General features: G+C 39.4%; 1 long non-coding RNA gene across 2 annotated transcripts in view; it reads right to left on the bottom strand.

Annotated features, from left to right (window-relative positions):
* Window positions 1-222: 222 nt before the first annotated feature.
* Window positions 223-27,724, bottom strand: part of LOC109959982 (uncharacterized) — a 134,598-nt gene continuing 107,096 nt past the window's right edge. For both annotated transcript variants that reach the window (XR_002274916.1, XR_002274917.1), the window contains 2 exons: window positions 8,478-8,576; window positions 223-2,129 (listed from right to left, as the gene is read on the bottom strand). This is a non-coding gene — a long non-coding RNA (uncharacterized LOC109959982). The remainder of the gene's footprint in view (window positions 2,130-8,477; window positions 8,577-27,724) is intronic.

Genomic DNA, 27,724 nt, shown 5'->3' on the forward strand with positions numbered 1-27,724 from the left:
CCCATGTCGGTGTCTAAGGGAGATGCTGTTTTTTATGACATCGCTTTAATTCTTTGTCTACGATATTGCTTTTTTATACAGGCAAGTTCAGTTGTTAATTTTTATTTCATTAAAAAAAACTTTATTGAAAACTACTGACTACATATTAAATTGCAAACAAAATACTGTAAACTAAAAATTTTAATGAGACAGAAGGCAATAAATTGTCATCATAATGTGTTTGCAAATTGTTTCAAATGTAGCTTCCATACCTGTATACAGTGCACTTTGCATTTAAAAGGCGTGTTTTTGTTCAGCTTTTACACATACTGTATTCATCTCATGTATTACTTAGACATGCCATATATTGTTATTTTCAGGCCAATTAGGCTGGTCAGTAACACTATCCATCAATAACATTAACTCCTCTACATTTTTTTTATTTAAAAAGCTTCCCAAGCTGTCCTATACTGCAAGTAAAAAAGATAAACATGCCAAATAGCAAGCGAACAATCAATGATCCCACCTGCATTTTAACATAAGATATAGACAACAGGAGCCAAGTAAACTGGAATAAAGCTGTCAAACTGTTTATGCTGCACAATGAAACTAAAGTAATAAAGTACTGCCCCCAGGACTGTGTGTATTCTTCTTCTTCTATATCTTTGAAACCACACAAACACAAGCAAGTATAAAAAAACAGACAAGAACAAATCAACTGGGCATCTGCATGCCAGAAACAATTGGCAGGCACAGTTTGACCACCCCATACACATGTTCATTTATTCAGAAGCACATGTACTGACATGCACAAATGACAACACTTTGTGTAAAGCATTAGGCACAAACCACATTTCACACTTTATAGACAATGTTGAAAGAAGACAACTTGGTCATCCAAACCAGCCCAATGTCTGTGAATCCATATACAATATCTCACGCACTTGAGTCACATGTGTGGCCAGCACAGAGAGAGAGAGAGAGAGAGACAGAGAGAGAGAGAGACAGAGAGAGAGAGAGACAGATGTCAGGTTTGGCAAGTTTAGATTCTTGCCTCTTGAGGCTCTTACTACTGGACTGCATAAGAAATCATCCATGACCTGAATAACCAATTAATTGAGACAAAACTCACCAATCAATAACAGCCAATCAAAACAATTAACCAAAAAAATATACTAACTAAATAAATTCTTAAATTATAACAATCAATTAATATTCCTATTCAAATAAGGGTGAAACCGCAATCAATCAATATACAACATATGAACCAGTCATCATCAGCAACCAATCAGCAATTTTTAAGGAATTCCCAATCAATCATAACCAAGCTATATAATAATTTAATAAGATCATATCAAAAATAATAAAGTAAAAAAAATCAACTATGTTTAAAAGGTAATATATAAATGATGAGAATGATTAACCTACATTTCAGTCAGAGACACAATCAAGATGTTACTCAATGCTTACATTAATTTGGAATACAATGTAAACCAATCAGTGTGTAATAAACATTACATTGTCACATTATGTTGTTCAAATCATCACCAAGCAATCAACCAAGTAACAAACAAACATCCATTAAGGAATAAGAAGGTAATTAAGAAATACTCCATCTAAAGAGAGTGAGTATGAGTACAGGTGAAACAAAGAGAAATAAAAAAGATGGCTCAGTCCAATCTCAGAGTTTTCTCTAGAGATCATCAAAAAGCCTTCAACTATCAAAAAGCCTGACTTTTTTTTATAATCTTTTTGGGACTTGTGTTTGTGACCTGACCCCAATTTTACAGTAGACATTTCTGCTCAGCAACTACTTCCAAAAGCCCTTATCACACCTTCACTTTGAGTTATGTCTTGTTTGTGCTGCTCTGAGATGCTTGTCTAAAGTTTATAGAACCTGTGTGCATCCAGAGACGCACTCTATCCCCCAGGTGCAACAGGTTTACTCCTCTCTTTACTGAAATAGGAGATGAGGGATCAATCATTTTACGTGACCCTTACTCAGAGTTCACCTGCCGCAGTGGAGAGGGAGAGGTGACAGACAGCCATGTCTTGTAGCTTGTAAGGTGACTAGGAGTCTTGGTTCAAGATGAGGTTGAGAGGCATAGCATGGACGGTGGTGTGCAGGGTTGAGGTGAACTCAGATCAGGCTACAGCACACAATGTAAAAAAAACACAGAAAATAAAATAGATATGCAGTAAAAACAAAGGCTCGATGTGATGGAAAGAATCAGAGATGGGTGATGATAAGTGGCTATGCATCTGTGGAGACCTGAATGTGTGTGTGTGTGTGTGTGTGTGTGTGTGTGTGTGTGTGTGTGTGTGTGTGTGATTAGCTGCTGGAGTGCATTTGGGTGCAGATGAGCTAAGCAGTCGTTGAAGGCGGATGGAAAGTTTGATTAGATTCTGGGGTCTAGTGACTAAATTAGCATGTGTGTGTTTGATGACATGTGGTGAAGACAGAGTGAGGATATAAACGAGTGGCTGACTGAAAGGTTTTAATACAGTATATGTGTGGGAGCTTAGAAGACAACAGGGAGCTTAGAAAGGTGGTATTAAAAAGGTGGAGCTTGGACAGGAGGACAAAGTTAGAGAGAAAACACAAATAGTCATTTTGCCTCTGTGCAGGCTCAGTGTTCTCATGCATTTATATTGATACCATTGCTGAAAATAATCAGGTTTGTTGTGTAATATGTCAAGAGAAAAACAAATTCAGCTCTGGTAGTTAATAGAGGAAGAGACGTGCATCCAAGGCACTCACATTAGGGAACAGTGTATTCACACACAGTATGAATATGTATTTTCTAGTAATGAAAAACAAAGTGAAATGTAAAAAGCAAAAATAAATTTAAATAAACATGACTTCAGTATCAAAATTAATGATTGCAGTGGAGAGCACAGCTTGACATCCCATAATTTGCTTAATGCATACAGGTCACTACATCAGCTGACAGTTGTTTATATAGCTCCAAGTGTATGTGGACAGCTTTCAAAAGCCAAATAAAACTGATTAAAATTCATTATGTGTGTGGTGGAATCAAACAATGAAAAATATGTTTACATTAACAGCATTATACTTGCTATAATCATGACTTTTAATGCAACCAGTTAAGAGTGTTTACAGATGTCCTCATTCAGCAGCAGGCTGGTGTACAGGTAGCTCATCTCTACAGCAAATGACCCAGGTTCAAACTGTGGACATAATTCTTTCTTTCTGCTATCGGGCTGAGAGGGAAATAATTTTAAAGAAGCATTTTTTTTCCAGGGAACAACGGAGCATCACAATCCTGCAGTATTGATAAATCATGTAGCAATATCTTTATGGGTGGGAAAGAGCCCACAGAATGTCCCCAAGACATTTGGCAAGGTTTTGGCACAGACAGGAAATGCAAATGGAGAAGGAAATAAAGGGTACTGTGGGATTAGCTCACTGGGGAGCTGGGGGAGGAGAGGGGAAAGGAAACAAGATTCAAGTGGAAGAAGAAAGAGGAAAAGAACATGAGAGAGATGACAGGTAAACTGGGAAACAAGGAGGCTGGAAGGCAGGGTGGAGAGAAGGAGAGAGACATAAGGACAGCGGGAGGGGGAGACAGAGCGAGGGGTGCTGAAATGCGGACATCGTTGGCACAGTGTGGCCGTGTGTCCTGGCACTGAGGGAGCAGCACACCTGCTCCCAGTCCAGTCCCTGCAAATTTGCAGCCACACTGTCGTCTTTCACACTCAAACACACATTCGCTAATCTTACACAGAACACAGACAAAGTCATACATATGATTTGAGTTTGTATATACAGTCATCTATGGCCACAATGAGTAACTTATTACTGTTTTCAAGTACCTAGAAATGAAGCAGCCTAAATAAATAAGTAAAAAAAAAATTGCACTGTTTTGAATTTATGGTTTGTACATCCTTGACCTATCAGGGATGCACATTACACACCAGTATCTAACCACTACCCCATGCAGAAAACACTGAACAAGACAGTATTCAATTCTGTGTCACCTCAAAGTGTGTGCTGGCATCGACCTGGCCGTCCTATGAAAATGGTCTGCCACAACTATAGAGTCACATCCATCATCTCATGACATGACTCATCTCAGTGCTCTGTGACTGTGTATATGTGAACAAATGAGTTCACACTAACAGGTGTCCACTGTAATGACAACATTAATGAGTCTGATGAGGACCCACAAGGAATATTTTGAGTTTGCAATACTGAAAAGATTTCCGAAGATTTGGAAGGATTTAACTTGCAACAAAACTGAACCAAAGCATCTTAAGACCTACACCTAATCATGTATAAGATCTATGAATTAAGCCAGTTAAAAGCACTTGCAGTCAACGAGGAGATATAAATGAAGTAGTCGTGGACACTTTTGTTGTTAAACTTAAGAAAATTATGGGAGAGTGCAAGTTTTACAGATTTAAATGATTACTGAATTCTTTGTTCAAGCACACTGTGGTCACTGGGGCCAACACGTTCACTTTTGTTGCTGCTTCTAACACCTTGGCTGAAAGCATTCTTTGATTTTCTTAATGTGTTTTAACCAAAAGCCCAATGAATATTTAAAGACAGAGAATAGCCACTTGTCTGGTCACATTTCACTTTAGCCAAAGATAAAACAGCTTAAAGTTGATCCGTCTGACCCTCGTAATGAAAAACAACTCACAAAACTTCCAAAGCTAAATTAGTCTATAATGTCAGTGCTTAGAAACCCACTCACACTGCAGAAGCAGACTTTTCTAATAGCATTTCAGAAACACTCTAGTTTCATGTATAAGTCTCAGATGTTTCATGAAATAAATAATTATTGTACTGAACCAAAACCGAATTAAGTCATCTACTCTCTATGATAAACCTCATTTTCCACTAAAGTTTTTTGTCTTGTATTGCTCTCCTGTTGCTCTTTTCATATGGATATGTCCACAAACTGACACACAAATCTTGCATTCTATGTAGGAGACATGAAAACCAAGAGCAAGTTTATCAGAAAGAATTTCACTTTGATTTGTTCCCTTGACTGTCTCTCTCCTTTCAATAAATAGAAAAAGTGACACTAGGCTGTGCTGCTGCGATGGACTCTTCCCTCTTGGGCCAAGCCCGGGAAAACGTCCACGGCCGACACAGGTTGTTGACCAAAGGCAATCTCCCCATTGTGCCCAAATAGCCAACAGAGGTGTAAACATTACATGAAAGAATGGCCTGCTGATCAACCGCAGAGATTGCAAAGTGAAGGTCAATGGTTCGTTCAGCAGCCTATCAGAGGAGTGTGTGTGACCATGTGAGTATGTGTATGTCTGAGCGGGGGTGCGTGCGTTGGAATGGGGTGGAAGGGGACGATGCTGGTAAATTGAACCACCTGGATTCGAAAAGGACTTAAATGCAACTGTCACAAAGGATAAGCCTGATCTCTTCACTGCCCCATACATGTGGGTAAAACACACTGATGTGCACATCCACAGTGTCCACAGCAGGGCGCAGGTGTTCCTAATCTCACCTTCACAGACAACTGTGTCTGTAATTATGCTCCATGAAGTTCATGTGATATTAAGTCTTATAAAAATTATATCTGTCCAAAAATTTGTTGCAACATTAGTCCTACAAAAAGGCTATAAATATCTAAGCCAGTAGTTCTGAGTGTTTTTGCTTGTCAGCTCACTTCCCCTTTTATTTCAGCCTTTAGAGACATTCATTTCTTCCACCTAAGCCCTGGAAATTTTAATCTAAAACAGCAATTACTGCAGTGCTACCTTATGTTTAAGTTATTAAAGTGGTAAAAGCGAAGTGACTTCAGATTTGTGGGTAAATGAGCAACATTTGCATACATCACTTGGCTATGATTTGCAATTATGCCCTCTGTTCTGACACATGCTGCTTGGGTCTGCATGAAAATTCAATTTGGGTGATAAGAATACCATCGAATATACAGTTAATTAGCATCAAATTCCCCTGTTCAATTTTCAATCATTCTGCAATAACTGGAAGAATCATAATGGCTTATTGCTCGTCTTCTCACTCCCTCTTTCTCTTTCCCAATGACATAGCAAGACAAATACCAAAACAATTGTTCCTTGGCAGTATCTCAAATAGAAAGAAGAAGAGGAAAGAAAGAAGATGAAAGAGAGAGGTGATCAAGGAGAAATTTGTGGCTCTTGCCTCCTGGTGCTGTGTGCACATGACTGAATCCATGGCAGATTGCAGGCGACACGGCGTCTAGAACAGATCAAAGAGGTTCCTTACTTTGCTTAGCATATCTCAAATACTATTAATAATGCATTTTCCTACCCTACCTGCCAAGCATAGGGGCCTATGTCCACGTACACACACGTACACATACAACAGTCTATAGCAGTGCCTAGCATTTAACTACACTGTCCGCTGAGCAACTCAGGTGCAAAGATGGCTGACAGCTACCTTTGGGTTTATGAAGGTTGCTGAAAGTAGGTGAGAACTCTAGCTGAAACACAACCCAACATGTTTAGGTAACCAGCACTTAAATTCTCTATGATTAATCAACTGGCCATGCCTCATTTCAATACATGCAAATGGGAATTTGACTGCACATGGTAAACATCTTCAGGTGAGTAGGGTTCACATAAATAATAACTGACTTGTAATTCATATTAATAATTGTAGTTTTGGATCTGTAAGATTTTCCTGTTTGATTATGATTTATAGTAAAATGCAAATTAATAGTCAGCCCTCTGATAGAATGGCAACTAGGATGTACCTGCCTCTCACCCAGCATCAACTGGGATTAGCTCCAGGGCCCCCGCGACTCAGTAATTTAGCGACAAATGTTATGACATTATGCTAATGTTTTTGGATGAGGTGAGGAAAGTGAACAACTAAGTGCTTCAACTCAACAATTGTTGTTGGGGAAACCTTGAGAAAAGCACTTCACCCCACTGGCAGCAGGACTTTGGTTGAACCAGGCAGTTCAATGTTTAAAATCAAGGATAAAAGGAAATCTGAGGTGGTACTTAGAACTTTGGAACCCCCCTTTCTTCCGGCTGTAGGTATAGACTGCCTACATGTACAGTGGTGTGAAAAAGTGTTTGCCCCCTTACTGATTTCTTATCTTTTTGCATGTTTGTCACACTGTAATGTTTCAGATCATCAAACAAATTTATATATTAGTCAAAGATAACACAAGTAAACACATCATGCAGTTTTTAAATGAAGGTTTTTATTATTAAGGGAAAACAAAATCCAAAACTATATAGCCCTGTGTGAACAAGTGTTTGCCCCCTAAACAAAACACTGGTTTATCGCACCTGAGTTCAATTTCTCTCAAGCCATGGGAACAAAAAAAAACACTTTTTAAAAAAAAAAAAAAAAAAAAAGTAGAAACTCCAGACTATGGTGTGTACAATGTTCACGTCTTTGTCTCTGTTGTGAAAACTATGTAAACCCTGTATTAGTCTATATGTCCCACTTAGTTTATGTTATGCTTGCACCCACTGGGGAAAGAATTTCCTCCTTGAGGACAATAAAACTATCTAAAAGCTAGAATTCACCCCATTTATTTTATGATCCAACAAGACAAACATTGGCTGAGGATATTTTGTTATATACCAGTTGATTGTCCCATCGCTTATTCTAATTACTGGCTCTATAACCTTTCCAGTAACTGCAAGTCTCCTTCTCCCTGTCGCCTGTGGTGGGTAGATTTATTACTGGCTTCCTTGCTCAGTATTGAGCAGTCTACCTGAAGTTTATATCATCCAGATTGCTTTACTGGCAAAAGAAAAAAAATTACTGTTGATGGCCAAAATGAGGAAAACTGCCTGAATAGCAGAAAAAAACTCACTTGCTTAGACATATAACATTCTTTCCCCACTACAGCTAAATAGAAAATATCCATCAAAAAGCAATGTAGCGTCTATTAAGCGAGCTGAAAGATGACTTTCCATTGAACTAGTATTTATATCAATTTTTCTTGCATAAATATGTTAGTAAATTTTCCAGCATTGGAACGGCCCTACCTTTCAGTCCCACTTATGTGGCTGCAGCGATAAGGAGCTGCTTTTCACTTACGTACCTATATAACTGGTCATTTAATATACTTGTAAAAATATATAAATAGGATTGTAATAATAAATATAAAAGGAAGAAATGTGACCTATTTAAACCTTCAACCCACTGCAAAATGGGAAAAACGCATTTTTAAATTCTAGGGTACGACTCTGAATCGTCTTTTTTGTAACAGCAGCATACTGTCTCAATCCATGATGTGCAGTGCAAAAATTATGCAGACAACTTAAACAAGATGGATTTGACCATGGGATGACCGATTCCCTCATGCCAAGCCCGTCCTTCAGGCACCACAGGAGGCACAGAAATGGCATATAGTCATTATGCGAGGAACTATGCTGCAGGTCAAGTAAGAGGGTGTATGGATCATTTAAATTGGGCAAAACAGAGCATAAGACACATTCATATTTATTGTAGAATTTAAGGACATCATAAAGAATGTGGAGAAGGAGACATGTACCTGTTTTTCTTGAGTCCATTGTTTTTATCTTGTGAATGAATGTTTTGTATCTTGGCCAGATCTCCCTTGAAAGAGAAATCTTGATCTCAGTGGGACTTCCTGGTAAAATAAAGGTTTCAAAATAAATAAAGACACAAGAATACACATATGCTCAAAGCTGCTTGGTCATACTGCATATGCTCTTAACACATACATACACATGGTCATACTCAAATCATTCTGTGTGTGAAGGTGGGATGAGCAGGTAGCTTTCTGAAACAGACGGGTGTTTGCAAAGTCAGCACAGAAGAGATATTTCATAATAAGCACAATAAGAATTCATGGAACATTTTGTGTAAGCACTGGTCCATGCAGTACTGTTTGTATTTGGCTCATACAGGACATTTCCTAACAGACATTAAACTGCAATGACAGGAAACATCCTGATCCTGCCACAAGTAGAGGCTCTTCAACTATAACAACAGGATCATAAAAAGTGATGAACCTGTTAGTGATTAACCTGGTTTGTTTCCTAAATTAATGGAGTGAAGCCACACAGTCTAAGCAACAATAAAGGTGGATGTAAGAATAAGGGAGTATCTTGATGGAGAAAAGGGAGAAGACGACGAGTCCCCGTGTGATGTTATTGATGTTATTATTTTTGGTGCCATGGCTGGAAGGTGCACTTTTCAGTTTCATTTTATTTCATATCAAGTTTCATGCTGGGGAGAGGGGAAGCAGGTCTTTAATGTCAAGGTTTAGTATCCCATCATGACATTTTGAATTATTTCTCATCATCAGAAACCTATCACCTCATAAAAATGTTTCTAAGAGGAGAAAATGTTGGCCAGTTTCAGGGCTTTAAAAACTCTCATTTCAGTGGCAATAATTTATTTACAGAGATGCATCAATACCACGTTTTTCAGGCAGAACATGAGTACTACATTTGAGTACTTGCAGAGTTTCTACTATAGAAATTACACAAAAGTGCAGTGACTTGAGACTTTTTATTTTCCTGAGACGACTATGATGAAATAAAATATATAACAAGAGGCTGTGCAAATGACCTTAAAACCTTTGATAAACACTGCCACATTTTTTTACTGAATATAACATCTAACTGACTGGGTTTATGTAGCCTGGTACACCACATACTGTAAAACTGTGGTTTTTAACCTTTTGAGGAGTGCAAGCCTCAGGTAGAATGAAATGATTTTGTGCCATTCATTACATCTTTATAGACTAGTAAAAATAAGCAGCGAGTGTGTTACGTCTCACATTTCATTCCAGCAGAATGACCAGGCCTTCCTCTAGAAAATAACTTCAAAATGAAACATGACTTGCCAAACTGTATGATGGGTCAGTGGAACCCAGGAGTCACTTCAAAAAGCACTTATGATGTTTCTAATTCCAATATAGTTGAAGTAGTTCTCTGTTTCTGTTGGAGAGAGTTAATGTTAAGTGGGAATGAGATTAAACCATTACTAACTGAAAGATTTAAGGTCTAACATTAACTGATCATACAGTTAATGCTCATTATCATACTGTAAGGGAATGCTTCTTCGCTGAATTTACAAACACTTCACTTCACAGCAGCTTCTAACGTGACCTTAGATATCATCACTTAGCCAGACATGTGTTGGAACACACAGAACACATACACACTCAGGCATGCATGCACACACACACACCCACCCACCCTCAAAGCAGGCCTTACATATTAATGAGAAACCAACAGCACTTTCCCCTTTACCCCACTAAGCTTTTGCCCTTTTCTCATGTGCAGCAAAGGACAGAGACTTGCCATGCATGAGCACACGCTACGACCCACAACACACAACAGCAAAATAACAGTCTGAAAACACCAACATTGTTGTTCTCCTTCTGCCTACTTTATTCATGCACAAGCTGGCAGCGACAGCAACAAATGGCAATGAAGGTTGAAGAGTGCCCCCTGCCGTTACACTGAGACCGAGGTCGGCCCGCCTGCTCCTGGTCATTCCACTGCTCTAGCTCTCTGTTAGCAGAGGCTTTCTTGGAGGTGGAAGGAGGTCGATATCATACTGCAGTTGGCGGAGTAATAAAACCACAGGCAACTCTGAGAGAGCAGGAGAGGGAGTGGGAGTGCAAGACAAAGTAGGTTGGAGGATTTAGGCAAAGGCCAAAAGTGGAAGTGAGGGCAAAGAAACTGAAAAACAGGCAAGATAAAGTAAAGAAAGAAGATGGTTACAGGTAATTTTATGAAAAGAGGGAGGTCCTGGGTGAGTTGAAAGGTGCTGGGAAACTTGGCAAGCAAGAAGAGGATCTGCACAAGAACAGAGGTGGAGTTTTTTAAACCTAAAAATCTATCGGCTAAATTATTATGCAATCATTTACATCTGGTTAAAAATAATTAGCTCAATAATATTAAATATAGGCTTTGCTTTTGGAAAGCAGCACAGGAACACAGTCTATCAAAAAAAAGCCAGTAACCTTTCTCATTTCCTCTGAGTGTGCTTAGGTGCACAGAAAAATGTTATATAAATACATGACCATTTATAAGTAACTTTTGCATTACAAATCCAAGCCTGTGCACTCCCTGACTTGCAAACTGAAAAGCTCTTGAAATTTGGCTTGTATGTGCTCAAATATTTTGGCTGTAACATACTTTCATATCAAAACCCTTGGAGAAAATAGAGCAGACTCAGAAATGAGTGCATGCATAGTTGGATCTGCACACTCAAATCTGATTTTGCTCTTACTAATCTGTGCTTGTGTGCTCTCAGATGCTGACATGAAAACTGAGTAGCACTTGAAATTTGCTTTATGAGCTCTCAAACATTTGGCAATGATTTACTTTAATACTAAGGCACTTAAAGCGTGGCTGTGGTGTTTTAGACCTATAGTACAGTAGTACTATGGCACTGTTACTCAGTCCCCATTTTGTTTCTCTTTCACACATGCACACAGGCGACACAGTCATAATAATGGTAGATTGAAAGCTAGTAAATATGGATGTAATGTTTTATGAAAAGCAGACATGTATTTGGCATGTTTTTATTACACATCAAATACACAGTGTATTTTGGTGAGTTACACAATATAAACATAACTTGTATTTTTACAATAAAATTCCACAGGGCCCTCTTTAATGGAACAAAAATCAATCACATTAGTCATACTGTACCTGCTGTAAGTGTTGTATAAAATGCCTTCAGTGGCATCAGTAAAACAAGTCTCTTCCTTCCTATATTATTACTTCCGCATTATTCCATCTTCCATAATTAAGTCTTCATTAAACCAATAATGGAACAACAATTTACATAAATAAATAAATCATGCAATCAAACTCCAGTTAGTTCTCCAGAAGATAGGAATGGGGGTTGGAGTGGAAGGGGAGTGCCGATAAAGACAGTAGATGATGGGAATATAAACAGAAGCCTGATGGGGAAGTAGCACCTCAGGAATATATCTGCCAATATCTCGGCAAAAGAAAGCCAAGAAGACCAAGGAGATGTAGCTACAGTATTAGCTATCAAAGATCAATGAGAAATCTTGAGGGTCAGCCTGGAACCCTGAGTAATTGCAGGGCAACAGGGAGGTTTTCATCTCAGTGGCCCTCTCTCCTTTGCTTTCAACTGATGGATGAGAGGCTTTCTTGGTCAGCCAATGAGCAATGGGGTCATTAAGATTAATCCTGCAATAAAAGAACCATTATTCTTCATTGGCATGACGAGAGGTCCATTTGTTATGGCTTCTTTTTTTTTTTTTTTTTTTTATGAAACTGACCACCACAATTAGGCAACCTGGCTTCATATGTCATCATCAGGCTCCAGACAGTGGAGACTGACACAGGGCTCCCCACTGATGAGCAGTGATTATGAAAGAGAGACTCCGTACAAAGGAGAAAGAACGAAGAAAGTGACGGTCAGACAGCAGAAAAGTAGAAAGAAAACCAGCCATCCTGAAGAGAGTTCAGAACAAGGGGGGAAACTAGTGGGATGCAAGAGGGGAGGTTGTCAAGACAGAAGGGCAGAAAGAAATGGTAGGCTGGGTAGTTGGATGGCTGACATGGGACCTGCAGTGTGGACACCTCAGTAGACTGCCCTTAAATGGCTGCCTGTCAGAACACCAGTGGCTGCCCTCTGTCCCACGCCTTTAAATGAGCTCGTTATAGGCCAGGCCATTAAGGAGCGGACACTCTGTTTGGAGGAAGCTGAGCTGTCATTAGACCTAATGAGCATGAGGTGGGAAAAGAGAGAGGTGCAACATGGGAGAGATGGCAAAAGGAAGGAACCAAGCGAGTGTAAGAGTGATAGGAACAGACAGAAAGGCAGAGCACGGGTGGAACTACAGTAACTAAAATGAGACCAAGAAGAAGAGGTGAAGGGGCTGTAATGAGAAAAAATCTTAAGGCTAAAAGTAGAAGTAAGGGAATTGAATTAAAGAGAAGAAGGGGATTGATTTACATAAAGGGAACACAAACTTTCACAGTTCCTGCCTTCTGTGTGAAGTAACTTGGATACTGTGTTACAGGGAAAAGCTTTCTAGACTGAATGAGGAGCACTCTGCGTTTGAGTGGCACGGCTACTATCTCATGAGTGTATACAAGGTGGAGCAAATTTACAACTTTAAGTGCAGTGTGAACATTCAGTCCACGGATACATACAATATGAAAGCCCAAAGCCAAAAGGAACAATAGATCACGTGCAGTATTATATAACAACCAAAAAGCTACTGTACAGTATGTATGTCAGCAGTTATATGTTAATTGCCTAGTAATGGTACACATGTGAGCACACTAGGGTTGTAACTAAACAATTATCTTTTTTAATGGCTGAATGATGTTTTTAAAATCTCACAGTTCATTAATATACTCTGTCCCCTAAACAGCAATAATCTCATATTGTACGGATTGTGTAAGCACCCTACAATTTCATTACTGTATTTATATGTATGTAGAGTACACTATGTGCATGTTTAGTAGTCTTTAAAGATGTACAGTACAGTATGTGAAACATTTCATTTACACCTACATCTCCTTGTATTGGTAATTTTTTTCAGACATTAAATTTAGTATGTTAAGGGGAATATACTGCACCTTTTGCTACCAAGAGCATTACTTATCGGCACAGCCAACATTAAGCTACAGTATTTTGCAGCTTCCAAATTTATCCTAGTCATGGTGCATGGATCAGCTGTCTACGTGCTATGAGGCTTTTCTGGCTGGAAGACATTTCTCTCACTTTTCACGCACAATGCTACATTCTAGTATATCACTTCATTTAATCAAAATTTGGGAGACCTAGATTTACATATGTGAGCTTAGGACTTTCTTCCCCTCAGATCCATACAAAGAAATAGGCAATGACAGAGAGACACACACAGTTATGGGTGGTTAGACAGTGTGCCAGTTAAATGTCAGTGTGGCAGATGCTCCATCTCAACATTTGGATCCTTTGATTTTCAACAGTTTACCCAATCTCACAGAACATGGCACAATCAGTTAGGACTCAGCTAAATGTCACATTTAGGTGAAATGCTTAATGACACTTGGCTTATTGATAGATTGGGTCACATCAGATTGATCGAGAGGCTGTGAACGTTCAATGATAATTCTGCTCTTGTTTACCAGAAACTCAAATCAGTGTTCATCAGATGAGACAAGACAGTAGTTTACTTTAAAAAGTGCAGTTGTTTGAAACATATTGGGATAATTCAACAATGCCTAATAAACCCCTGTTCACTGTTAACGGAAAACCTTTTACATTACAAAGCCCATCATAATATATCCGGCAGGTCAAAGATATGTAAAAATTTAGCCAGGACTTTGAATAGGGTGTTATCCAGTTTTAATACATAGATGTGCAATAAAAATGAAACTCTGCTTATAGTGATGGCATGTCCTACATCTTCTGCATGGCTAGATTTGATCCCTATTTCTCATCAAATAACGGTCCAATGAGTACTCCGAGGTGGCTGATCTCAGTGCTGAGCTGAAACTTAAGCAATCTGGAATAGCATGGCTCTGATAAATGATCATGATGACAAGGCAGACAAGCCACACAACTTTAATTAGCTTCACCTTCTCAGTCTATTTACTGCTAGCTTTACAGATAAAGCTTCTGTCTGTCAACAACTGTTTGTATGTGCTGATAACAATTTGAGCTCCCGCTGTCAAACCAGGAACCCTGGACTGATAAAGATTTGGTGGATATCAAGAAATAAAACTCACTCTAAGGGGACTCATAATTAGGCGAAGCAGGATGGTTTTCTCTGTTTCTGTCTTCTCTGCCGTCACCCTCTCACTACAGCAAAACTTCATACAAGTACCATCTACTCCATACTGTCTTAGCAAATGGGTGCACAGCAGCAGTGCAGCCTCATTGCTCTGCACACTTCTCTCCTTGCATGCTAAACTGTACTTAAAGAAACTGGCTCAATACGAGAGCCACAGGCAAAACAAAAAGACAAATATTAAAGAGACTGCTTTCAATTTGAATTCTTTGCAGTGAGTGCTGATTATTTAGCCTTTCCTATTAAAATCTTTACACCCTAAATGTTGGAACCACAAAACAAAATGCAACACAGCAAAACTACTTCATGTCTACAAATAAATGACACACTTTAACAATGATTTTGCCAGCAGTCCCTCAGGCCATAACTTCAGCCTGCTCCCTAAACATCTGCTGTACCCCTGCTGTTCAGCAGATCAAGATCTATGAGTTCTCACAGGCAGTGGTACTAGGACGATGTGACTTTATGGGCCACAGGGGTGGTAATGCAAGAGCATACTTTATCACCCCAGCAGTCTCCTGTGAGAAGTGGTAGACAGAGGTACTTCATTCATCTTACGTCAAGGACATACGCAAGATGACAGAATATAGGAGTCCACGTATGGCTCTGCCTCTCTGGAAGGACAAACTAATTAGCCAACATCAGTTGCTGTGGTCTGGTTTAAAAAAAAAAAAAAACCTACATACTTTCAAATTTTAAATCCTAAACTAGTCTAACAACAAGTATTACAAGTCCAGACAAAGACTGGTATGAGACATGTCAACACCAGTATCACGTGCAAATGATTAAAAATAAATAAGGCAAAGTACAAACCAGTGCTCCCTGTCCTCTACTGGTCTAAATAAACTCAACACCTATTTAGGGATAACATGCAAAACCACAGAAACCCCAAATTTATTTCAACAGTTCCAAGTGCCCATAAAGATTTGGCATTACTTGGCACTGGTCCATACTGTGTCTACTGCAGGCACTGGGCTTGTGTCCACTTAAACCACCCTCTCAACAAGTACTTGTAAACAAAGTTGTTTTATGTGTCTAGAGCTGAAAGGCTTATAGATGTACGAGCTTGTTGCTTTTGAAGCTTGTCCTTTTCCAAAGAGAACCCCACACCCTCCCTCTTGAGGGAGTAACACTTGGGGGCAGTGTAACTTTATGGGGTCTATGATATATGAGGCAGTTGGATTCTGTCCACAGAGCTCTCTGTGCTCTTAGTATATATGGTGTCTAGGCTGATATACAGTACACTTTGACAGACTGTGATCATATTTCATGATGAAGAAAAAGCATTACACAGCACTGATCTATGGTCGTGTGGCTAGGTGAAATGAAGAACCTATACAGTAGCTTTTTTTATTTTTTTTTTTTAGAAAGCATCACCTGAGGACTTAATAGGGTTTATGTTCCTTTCAGGGAAGTAACCAAGGGCATCGCCTCTTGCTCCCACTTCGTCCCACGTCCTCCACTCTTTTACAGTCTCCCTCCTTTGCTGTGTGGGCTGGTACAGGTATAAATGGTAAATGGTCTTGTATTCATATAGTGCTTTTTTATGCATTGCAGCACGCTCAAAGCACTTTCACACTATTTGGCCATTCACCCATGCACACCTCCAAGCACTCACACATTCATACACATCACCTCCTTGCTCAAGGACACTTCGACATGTGGACTGGACAAGCCAGGAATCGAACCACTAATCTTCTGGTTAGCAGACGACCTGCTCTACCTCCTGAGCCGCAGCTGCCCCACTGACCACTTTGTTAGGTACACCTGTACCTATACCTGCTACCTGTATGTGCTTCAGTGTAACACTTATGCCTTAACATCTGCATTGATGAAGCTCAAACTAAAGGCGGTAATAAACTGGACTAAATTATACCTCGAGGTGTTCCTAATATTCTAACACTCTCATAGCTAGGGAGGACAAAAATATAGAGACACCTCTGAACATAATATAGCCCAGTTCAACACCACTTTTAAACACATAATTGAGTTTATACATTTATGACAATTTCACCAAAAACATTTTGAGCTCCATAGACACAGATGTTAAGGCGGAAATGCTGCATTGAATTGCATACAATTGTACTGGTGTACCTAATAAAGTGGCCAGTCAGTGTATAAACTACTGTACAACAATGCAGGTAGGGCTGGCTCAGTAAAATACCAAAGTACAGATAACATGGCTGACAAAAATGTTTAACTATACAGGTAAGGTGGCTGGAGTAAACAACAGGAAAAGGCAGGGAAAACATGGACCAAAGCTGGGATCATGACAAACTCAAAATACAGTATCTCCATTATTCCAAAAGGCCTTACAAGCAGCCTTAAACTCCACTGTCAGCCTAAATATGTCACCATGCACAATATCATTCATAGCTATTGATCTCAATTGTGTGAAACAAGCACTAGACAGAAAAGTGGTTTCCCATCGTTTGCTGGAGATGTGCAAACCAGGACCCAACAGCATGGTGCTTCCTTTCACCCACACTTTCCCTCTTTTTCTTTCACCTCTATCATTCTCCCTTTTTCACAGATGCACTCTAACAAGGTCTTTGTCACCCTACACTCTGCCTCTCCCACCTCATCCTCACCTCTTAGTTACCACAGTTTCTATCACTCCTCTTTCATTCTCACATTACTTTTCTTTATCTCTTTCACTGCCCTCTCTCCCTCATTATTGGCCTGTTGCTTTGTCACTGCCGTCATTCACATACTTCACCACTGTGTTCTTTAATTTCCTGTGCATGAAAGATTAATCCGACTGCTTTAATAATAAATAAGGAGGCACAGTTACAGTGCAGAAGGCATCCAAGAAAAGGAGAGTAATAAGCTCTTTCTTCACTTCATCCATCTGATCTACAGTATTTCTTCTTCTGTCACTGTAAATTTGTTTTTTTGCTGTCCTAGATTATTCTGATTGAGGACTTCTGGATGAAGACAAGGCACAAAATCACTGTGGATGACTTGGGCTTGTTGTTATCCACAATACACTGATTCAGTGAGTCAGTGTACTGCGAGTTAAACTTGTAGCATGTCATATTAGTATACAAAGTGCAAGTGTACTTCAAATTTGTACCTGGGTAAATGCAGTTAGGTACATTCCACCACTGTTATGGAAAAAAGATACAAATAATTATCACCAGCTTTGCTCTAAATTCATATAGGCATCCACTACATTTCTAATTGCTAGACAACACCTGGATACCTGGATATCACTTTTCCTTGTACAAGTGAGCTGTTAAGCAAATAAGCTGCCCAAGCATGTTTGGCATAAACACATTCAGTCAGTAAGTCAGTCAGACAAACAGTCGGTGAGGGACTCATTCACCCCATGCCTCCAGCCACATATCTCACTTACTCCATTCATCCTCACTCCATCCCTCATCCTCCCTGCACAGCCCAGAGAACACCTGAAGAACACTCCAAACAAGTTTCATTACAGTCTCTAACCATTCTTCATCCCAATACACTCCTAACTCAGGCTGCAGCCTGATGATGCGTCTTTGTCACCAACAACAACCTCATCCCTCTCACTATCCTCCTGCCTCTACTTCCTGCTGCTACACTCTGCCTGGGGACAAAGTGAAGAAAAGCAAAATCAAGAAAAAGAAAACGCACCTTCTGTCTCCCTTGTGTTCAGGTAGAATTCTTTGCAAAAAAGTAGCTCAACATCATGTAATAAATATCCACCTGCATGGCCAGTCTCCCCTCTTGTTCTCTCAAAGTTTGGTTGATCATTCAATGCAAACAGAGCAAACCACTGGACCTTATTTATTTAGCGAGGTGTGTTTACCTTCAGTCATACTAGTTAAAGGTTATTTGTTAACAAATTCACACTCTGCTGATCAGGAGAAGAGTAAAACAACAATTGTTTGGATAGTTGAAACAGTTGTTGGTGCCCTTTCATTTGTGATTGCCATGATTGAATTATTAGAGCCCATCTGTTCTGGTTATTGACATCAAATCTTTCCTACTTCTCACAGCTTGAATAGTAGGAATTTTGCTGCATGGGTTCCATCAATAGTTCAGACTATGTTATGGAAAGAACAAAATTAGTTTTGTTTTTTCTTTTGTTGTTGTTGCTTCTGTAAAAATTTTGTTGGGTGATGGTATCTTGTTCTCCTTTTTTAAAGACTGACATAAAATTCCACACTGAACCTTGAATAAAGTTCTGAGTGTGATCCGTTTCGTGCCTTCCAGCCCCTCTCCTGCCTCTTCACTGCACAGGTTATCATAATTAAAGCGAAAAGCTTGAAGATGCTATTGTATAATGTCTCGTAGACAATATTTTGTACCATAAACTACAGTAAATTGTGAGGACTATCAGTGAGAATGTGCCCAAGAAATGCAAAGGCTAAAGCAGCTCAAATGCATTTGACGCACTACATGCCTGTGCTCATCCCATCAACTTAGCTTGATGTTGAAAATTGAAAAATATTTTTAAGTGACTTCATTGACATGCGATGCAACCGCTCATTCATTCATTTAGATCGGGGGTGTTAAGTAACACAGACCTACTTGTATAACTATCACAAAAAGCAGACAGGTACTAAATTCTTCTGTGACACTCAGGCGTTAAGTTTTGCTGTGCCTCTTAGCCATTTGTTGCCTGCAAAAAATAAATAAAGAAAAAAAAGTAGCCGAGTAAAAACATTTTTTTTTAAGGTTTCGTCACAGCCTATGCTTTGGAAGTGAGGAGGCAAATGACACCTTCAGAGCCGCTGCCAGCTGTTAGGTATTTTTAGTCAGATAGAAATTAGATAGATACTTTATGTATTAGAAATGTTTAGTGGAGATAGGATGTCTAGTTAGACTGTTAAAAGCTTAGTCATGCTTATGAGTTTCTACAGGGTACATCTGGTCAAGGATAACTAGAGAGAAGAGTTGATGACTGTCAGCAGACAGGGTGTTTAATATTATTATTATGACGTGTATAACTGTAGCCTTAGCCATAATATGTTCTTATGTTTAAGTCACGACATGTTACTAGAGGTCGTGAGAATGTTTTTAGTTACACACCACTTAATCAACAGACACACGCACATTGATTTGCTTCATGTTTTGACTACTGCTATGGCCAGCTGCAAGGCTGGCAACAGAGACGTCTCGGGTGACGTTTCTGTGTAGTATGGGTCTAGCCCAACCGAGGGGATATAATGTATAGGCCTGGTGGGTTCAGGGTCTTTCATCTTGCATCTGCCTGCGAGCAGTTTGGAGGTGCAAGATACCTGAGCGTGTAATGTTAATTTTACCTGTGATCCTTTGAATAAATCAGCACTGTTTTGAAGTTATTTGGACTTTCTCGTCTCTCAGAGTTAGCAATGGTAAGAAGAACCAAATAGTCCTGCACAGCCATGAAATGTTTCATGCTTCTTTAAGCACAGACTGCAAAATAAGAGTCCCGTTGTGTCCTCCAGTGCTGAGCGAAATGACTGTGACCTTGCAGGAAAAGCCGCCTCCAAACATTGAATGAACGTGCCAGTGAAGCATACAACATTATGATGCTACGGACCAGGGCGTGCACTTGCACTGCTGTTGATAATTCCCTTTGGTGTTGTAGTCTCACGGAGAGCTTCCCGCAGTGACGGCACACATTGACAGGTAGTTAAAATGCCCAGGCAATGATAAATTCTCCCCTAACAACATATAATCACTGACCTCTAACTTCATCTTGGTGCCCGTTTTCTCAGTTCAGTCAATTTTGTTTTACATAATTACTAATGTGATGAGTGGCTGTTAGGACCCTTGGCCATATCAAATCTGCCACAGCCTATTACATAATATCTAAAAAAATCTGACCATCAGTTCTTAATTAGAAAAATACCCACTACATAGAGATACATGCAAACTGGAGAGTCATAAAATAACCACAATATATATGGTGTATTATGACACACAATGCCATGATAAAGATACATTTATCCTGGTATTCCAGGATATTATTTGCCAGTGATGGCCCCAGGTAATTTACTAACTAACTGGCTCATACTGATTGTCTCAGTGCGATTTCGATGGGCATAAATGAGACGTTTTTGCAGCCATGAAAACCAGCTCCAAATTCCAGGGTGGAACAACGTGCTCATTAATACTTAATACCTTATTAATGCAAAAATCAGAAGCAAAACAAATTATTCTAAACAAGCCATTTGTAATTCCCTTTAACATCAGATAACACTCAACTACTGTCTAAGACCTAAATGCTAAAGTTATAAAACAAGTTATTGACATGTAAGGGAGAATAGAGAGATCACGAATAATAGTGGATCATAAAAATACTTAGTATTGTGTAAATGAAGTTAATGTATTAAGGAATAACAGATTCATATACCAATTTGTTTATATTAAATTGCTTTAAATGTTATCTCTGGCCACTCTACTAGAGAACTAAAGAGGCATTTTGTGTTACCAAGAAGCTGATGCTGGTGCACTGGGTACACAGTTTAGAGTTCCTTCAATGGAAGATTTTTGCCTCTCTCTTTCTCCCGAAACAATTCACAGTAGTATTTAAATTCATTTTGGTTATAAATCATAAATATGTCTCAGTTTTAACCAAATCAAAAATATATCTAATGACAAACAGCAAAATTATATGTGCCTAGAAAATCGGGTTTAGATTAGGTGCAAGGCTAGCTACAGGAAGAAGCTAGAGCAGAGCATGGAAACGAACAACGCAAGTGAGGTGTGGAGAGGTCTGAAACACATCTGGGGCCACGGAAAAAGTGGGAATGGCCGCCAGGTTGCAGGAGACAAGGCCCGGGCAAACGAATTGAATCATTTCTTTAACAGATTTGCGCTCAACCCATTGCAGTTTGCATATTGACCTGGCATCGGGGTAGATGACGCCATTATCTACATGTTGCATCGAGCCCTGTGTCACCTGGAGTCCCCCGGGAGCATTGTGAGGGTCATGTTCTTTGACTCTCTTAGCCTGGAGAGAGTCCCGACTCTGTGGAAGACATCCTGTGTGGTCCCGGTTCCTAAAATAACTCATCCTAAGGACCTGAACCATTACAGAACCATTGCCCTGACCTCCCACCTGATGAAGACCATGGAGAGGATTGTCCTCGGCCACCTTCGTGCCAAACTGACCTTGGCGCTCAACCCATTGCAGTTTGCATATTGACCTGGCATCGGGGTAGATAACGCCATTATCTACATGTTGCATCGAGCCCTATGTCACCTGGAGTCCCCCGGAAGCATTGTGAGGGTCATGTTCTTTGACTTCTCCAGTGCTTTCAACACAATCCAGCCATCGCTGCTTAGGGGGAAGTTGACGGGGGCAGGTGTGGACCAACACCTGTCTGCATGGATCATTAACTACCTCACAGACAAACCTCAGTTCGTCAGGCTGCATGACTGTGTGTTGGACATGGTAGTCTGCATCACGGGGGCCCCCCAGGGGACAGTGCTTTCCCCCTTTCCGTTCACCCTCTACACGTCAGACTTCATGTACAACTCCCACCAGTGTCATCTACAAAAGTTCTCGGACAACACCGCCATTGATGGATGTGACTGAGGTCCTTTGGTGGTTGTGTGACACTCCTTCTGACAATATGTGATACTGTGGTGGAATCTGCAATTTTTTATGCCGTTGTGGTTTGGGCAGGAGGTAGCATGGACAGGGACAGAAAGAGACTTAACAGGCTGGTTAAGAGAGGTAGGTCTGTCCCGGACTGTGGAAATCACCACCACTCACGCCAGTGAGCTTTCAGGACTCAGATATTGAGAACAGCGGACAATTGTTGCACTAGGGTTGCAGCAGTGTGCGATTTTCACTGCATCATAACAGTCTCAGAAAATATCACATTTTCACTGTATTACAGTTTACAATGTTACACAGTTAATATTATTATTATCAGCTGCAATGACCCTCGAATTAATACAGAGGGGTCTTTTTTAATTGCAAGTGACTATGCAAGTTGATTGAGCTGGACTGCAGAGCTAGATTGACACTAAAGAATAAATACAATCATAAACATGATTTTCTTTAAATGCATATAACTATACCATGTTATATAATGAAAGTATGTTAGTTTACATGTTAGCACTAGCATCAGAGGAAGTATTCACACCCTTAACTTAAGTAAAAATGTTAATTTTACAGTGTAAAAGTACTATGTTACATGTGCATTTCCAGCTGCATTTTCTTCATTTAAATTTGTCTGCATTCACTATATACTGTAAAAATGTGTATAGTCCTTTGTTTCTCCCAGACAGTGCAAGTTAAGAGCAAACAAAAATATCAAGAGTAAAAGCTAAAGAACAAGTTCTTAACACCTTCCTTGAACTGTTGTTAGTCCCGCACCTGCACTGTTGTTTTGCTTTGTTTATTGTTGACCTCTACATGCTACAGGATGAGTGACACAGAGAGGAACAATAACAGCAGAAAGCAGAAACACCAGTGTTCATGCTGCTGACCCTCCAATAGCTATTCGCCATAGGATTCAGACAATGAGAGGGTGGGTTGGAAGAGGACAAGGTGGGACAGCAGAGTGAGAAAAGATGAGGATGGAGGCAGCAGAGGGAGGACAAACTGGAGAACAAGGGGTGGACAAAGCTGTCTGTTTTGGGGCATTCAGGTCTAAGTGCCATTTGATTAAGATGAAGTGAAGTGTTAAAAATCAATAATGTGCTCGATATGTCCTTAGAAAGATTTGACTGAGTTCCCATGAGGGATTCATCTGAGATACGAGGTGAATATATTGTGAGACTTATAAAGTGAGACTTTCCACAGCTTTCATTCAATTTCACTGCTGCTGTGGCACCAACCAAATGAAATGACTGATAAAACTGAGCAAGATGCAATCAAATCTCTTCTGAAGGTCTAGAAGTACAAAATAAAATGAAATTTTGGAGTACGAATGAAACCAATAAAACAACTACAGCTAAACATGAATGTGTTCGAAGTGGTACAGCAGTACAACTTAGGCATCAAAAAATTGGTTTGACATCATTTGCACAAAATGGAAACAAGGCTGAACCTTAAATTAACCAGATCCAATCGAAACCAAATTGTAAAATCAGACACGCATTTCCCTTCATTAGCTCATGATTTATTGGATCAAAAGTTAAAAGCCTAATCTCTCAGTCATGGTGGCTTTGATCAGCCCTAAACAGTCTCCTGGATAACAATAAAGATCAAGGAAAGATCAAGAAATCAATCACAATTTAAGGTATATTATACTCCAAACCCAGTAATTGACATCCATCATTACTAGATAAACAGGTGGGATGTTTTTGTTTATTACACAAAAGGAGAGACCAGTTTATCATAAAGATTGCCCTCAATACTGCACTGACATTGTGGTTGTCCCCCTGACAAGCAGAATAAGCCACAGTGAAATTCATCATCTACTTGGCTTCTGTATCTGTGCCTCTTAACGGAGCCACTGGACCACAGCCATGCAAACAGAGTATTGATCTGAAGAGAGGAGACTGAATACAAGATCATAATTGCCTTGCTAAGTTTCGAGGCTGTAAAACATGAGATCATCAAGATGGGATAAACTCAGGGGACTTTGCCCAAGGTAAGGGATGGTGTACACGTGTAACAATGTACTGTATGTGCAAGTGTGCAGATGTAGGGTATCATATAACAACATGAGAGAAAGGGCAGTAGAAACTGCTTCAGAAGAAAAGGTCTCAGGATACTTAAAGTCTCCTGAGAATCAGCCACATAGAAAATTACACCATATACTAGTGTATGTAATTTCTAATCATTTGAATTGGGTGCAGTTATTCACCTTCAGAAAGCCGGTTCACTTGTCAGAGTTTACATCCATCCAAAGGTAAAACCAAGCTCATAATTAACTTCCTTACAAAAGAGCAAATGTTCATATTATCTGTGAAAAGGTTACCCTTCTCACTAGACCCTGTTTCCCAACATTAACAGTGGTTGTGTTTGTTAGATCATTAAATGCAGACCAATTAGTCTGTCTTATCCAATTTTTAATCAGTTTAGGTAAATGACACAGAGTGGGTTGGTTTGGTTTGAAAAATCAATTTTATAACATACTGGAAGCACAAAGAGGCTAAAATAGGTGTGCTGTGATCACCACAGTTGGTTCTGGATAAAAGCCTGGCAGCTGAGTCATGTACAGTTTGGAGTTAATCATTTTTGATTAAGGCAGGTAAAAAGGCTGTTGTAATACTTAAGGTGATATGAAAGCGTGTGAAATGATCTCTGACTTTCATGAGGTTGCTCATATCCTGCAGAAAATGAATGGAAACCAATGACTGCTACTAGGAAATCCACCAGTAAATACTAGTAGGAAAAGAAATGTGTCCAAAAACCTAGAGTATTTTAAAATTTGAAGTAAAGGTAATTTGAAGATAAAGAGCTAAAACATGCCGTTATGGTCCACTAAAAATGCAACTAAAGGAAAATTAAACATCTCAATAGATATATCATGCATACACAAACCTGAAGCTTAACCTTCTGAAAATGAGGAGTAATGCTTTACTATATGAGGTGTGGATCCAGCTGGAACCTCTAAAGCGCTTCCTTCTACCTGTGAGGTTAAAAATCTGACTGTATGAGCTTGGGAGAGCCTTCCACGCCAGGTAACATGAAGGTGCCACAGTCCTGGTACATTAAACAGAACTAAATGAAATAATGCAGACATTATGATTCATTGCAACAACAAAATTCCATATCAACTGCAATCTATTTTGACTAATCAAAGTGCCAGCATTTCCAGAAGATGAATCATCCTGGTCTGGATCTTTTACTATCAAATTCCAGCTTCTTTTGTGTCATGTGCAACCACATCACAATCAAATACTGCAGTTGATGATACCTGCTCTTCAATAATTAGCGCCTAGGATAAAACCATGCACTTAATTATAGTGCACTTTATAGTGGACTCTTTTGGACCACATTTCAAACTGGCCACTGGGACAGAGTAATCTTGCAGCACTCCCTACATATGACTGTCTAGACTCATCATTATGGGTAGGCCCCAGTGGACTCGGGGCCCCCTGTCTGAGTGCTGTGCCTGTCCAAACAGAAGTAACAGGATTTTTTACTTCAGGATACAGCCTTTCAGTATCATGTATCTACATTGATTGTCTCAAAAACCTCACTGGAGGGGTGCCAAAGTTGGGCTTCTAGCAGGCTGCCACTTTATCTATTTGTAGTGGTTGTTGCTTTATCTTCTTTTTGACTAGCATGGATGCTGAACTCAGTTGACTGGGCCAGTGGCCCCTATCCTCTCATTAACAGGTGTGCAGGGGCCTCATTTTTCAGTCATTCACTGCTTTACCCATGTGTACACTCATTTCTGCACATAGAATCTGATTTATCAAAATACACAAACCCCAAATTAAGACTACTAGAAATTTGTGGATTTTGCATATTTTAGATTCTTTTCTACATGTAAATGCTCAAGCAGACAAATTAAACAGGTTAGATAAATCACTGTTCAGTGGGTGAAGTAGTGCATGCACAACTTTGATAAATACACATTTCTTTGTTGTTAACTGAGGCCCAGGAAATGATTCAGCCAGTCTGTGTACTACACTTATCTTAGAGCAAACACAGTCATGTTTCTCACACGGGTAGTTTAAATTTTCTGACTGGCAAGTTAAATTGTTACGGAAGAGTATTAGGGCCACTGCATACATTTTTTTCAAAATTCTGACTTTATTCTCAGAATTCTGACTTTAAATTCTGAGAATAAAGTCAGAATTTAAAAAAAAAATTATGCAATTTCTTTGTTGTTAACTGAGGCCCAAGAAATGATTCAGCCAGTCTGTGCACTACACTTATCTTAGAGCAAACCCAGTCATGTTTCTCACACGGGTAGTTTAAATTTTCTGACTGGCAAGTTAAATTGTTACGGAAGAGTATTAGGGCCACTGCATACATTTTTTTCAAAATTCTGACTTTATTCTCAGAATTCTGACTTTAAATTCTGAGAATAAAGTCAGAATTTAAAAAAAAAATTATGCAGTGGCCCTAAATAAAAAAAATTTATGCAGTGTTGCAGGGTCTATAATCAGAGCTGATTGTTAGATATTGGGTTTTGCAAAATGATTTTCAGCGAGGTGCTTGGCAGCTTGGAGTAAGTCATAATTCAAGGTTGATACACAGCACAAAGGTATTAGATAGAAAACAGGATATAATATTATTCGCTGATAAACAAGCCAATGTGTTCATGTTGTTCAATCAAATAATCTGTGATGTGAAGGAGGGAATGGGACCTTAGAGTTGCTTTCATATTACATGATTTACCCCAACTTTAAACTTCTTATGCTACAAAACTATTTCCTTGCAAATGTAGCCCAAGTTTAAAACTTAAAGGTTTACAATAAAGGTTGTGTCACTAACTCTTCTACAACTCTGGGTGTAGCAGGGTACTTCTTCCCATCAAATTTTATGTAAGTTTGAGGAGTTGCTTCTTTGCTGTCCACACCCAGGTTTCTGTTGAAATGGGGGCATGTGGCTGTGAGTGCCAGTAAAACACTGAGGTAAACTGACAGTGCCGGATATAATCTGTTTGATGGCAAAATCTGACTTTCCCAGCAGTTGAAAAAGCCCATACCCTATTTTTAAGGCATCTTTTTCATTGAGGATTTAGGAACTAAAAAAATATCTAATGAACTCAATGAGCTGGAACAACAGTGCATCAGGGGACTGCGAGTTATGTAAAGTTCTTCCATGTTAGAATTGCAGTCCGTAAGTCATTTTGTGAAAGCCAATATAGTATATCTAACACTACCACCAATATAATAAAAGAGATTACCTAAAATTAAAAAAAGTTAGTTATTTTCTTCCTGGTATAACTGCATGGTGTGTCTAATATTAGCATTTCAATTTGACTTTGATTTGATTTGATTTATTCTTTCAAGCATGTAAAAACAGTTGATATGACAACACACATACACATAATCCAATATCAATTTGCTTATACCTAGTACATGCTTGAATGGAGTAGGAAGAAGTCAGACTTATCCAGTCCTACCCCATGACATCATCTTACCATCATTGG

This window comes from Monopterus albus, unplaced genomic scaffold (genome assembly GCF_001952655.1).
Source record: "Monopterus albus unplaced genomic scaffold, M_albus_1.0 scaffold42.1, whole genome shotgun sequence".
NCBI lineage: Eukaryota > Metazoa > Chordata > Actinopteri > Synbranchiformes > Synbranchidae > Monopterus > Monopterus albus.